Source organism: Bos indicus, chromosome 14 (genome assembly GCF_029378745.1).
Source record: "Bos indicus isolate NIAB-ARS_2022 breed Sahiwal x Tharparkar chromosome 14, NIAB-ARS_B.indTharparkar_mat_pri_1.0, whole genome shotgun sequence".
In the NCBI taxonomy this organism is placed as follows: domain Eukaryota; kingdom Metazoa; phylum Chordata; class Mammalia; order Artiodactyla; family Bovidae; genus Bos; species Bos indicus.
The window spans coordinates 42,273,519-42,273,733 of NC_091773.1; the positions used below are offsets into that span (position 1 = coordinate 42,273,519).

General features: G+C 37.7%; 1 protein-coding gene across 4 annotated transcripts in view; it reads left to right on the forward strand.

The window, feature by feature from the left end:
* The window catches only part of ZC2HC1A (zinc finger C2HC-type containing 1A), a 209,084-nt gene that overhangs the window by 57,060 nt on the left and 151,809 nt on the right, over positions 1 to 215 (forward strand). The window lies entirely within an intron of this gene.

The window sequence follows — 215 nt, forward strand, 5'->3', positions numbered from 1 at the left end:
TGAATATGTGTATGGTGGGGTCTATAAAATGGGAGCTGTCAGAGCTGTGAAAAGTGAACTACTTGGATTGTCCTGAGGACTGAGGACAAATCATCATTGAGTAAAAGTCACTGATAATTGCAATTGTTCAATCTTATCTCATAGAACTCTTCACTTTCACTGTCCTGTTTTTTTTGTTGTTGTTGTTTGTTTGTTTCACGTCTCTCTGCTCAAAG